The sequence below is a fragment of the Plasmodium relictum genome, assembly GCF_900005765.1.
Source record: "Plasmodium relictum strain SGS1 genome assembly, contig: PRELSG_99_v1_6, whole genome shotgun sequence".
NCBI classification, from domain to species: Eukaryota; Apicomplexa; class Aconoidasida; order Haemosporida; family Plasmodiidae; genus Plasmodium; species Plasmodium relictum.
Window position 1 is genome coordinate 15236 of NW_021628804.1, and position 660 is coordinate 15895.

Here is a 660-nt window from a genome sequence, read left to right on the forward strand (position 1 = left end):
ACTTTATATTGTTCACATAATCATATAAATAAGATATAATTATCTAAAATAAGTACCATTAGAATAAATAAATTATTATAGGTTTCTATATATACTTTTTATTAAATGGATTTTTAAAATGCTCTAAAAGCAATTAAAAGATCAAAGAAGCAAATTTTCTTTGGATCCAAAAACTTCATCATATAACTCTAATTCTTCACTAGGTTTCACATAAAATGCCGATGCATCATACGGTCTCAAAGATAATTGTGATTCAATATGTGAATCCTCTAATAATTCTGATTCTTTATGTGATTCTTCATGAAATCCTGATCCTTCATCTGATTCCTCCTTTAATTTTGATTTTCCCAATACATTCCTATTTCTTCTTCTACCAAATAAATTACTTCCAAATGGTAATCTTCTAGGAAAATGCTATAATGCATATAAAAAACAAAAAATTATGAAATATATATTTATATATGAATATGTTTTAATTAAAATAAATGACTATAAGAAATTGAATAATGTGTATTTTTAGATAGTGTTCTTTACCATATAAATAATCATAAAGATAATTAAAAGTGCAAAAGCGATTAAAAGATATAGTGAAATATTAGAAAAATCAAAAGAATAGGTATGACAATAATAAAATATAGTATCATGAAGATCATCTGAATT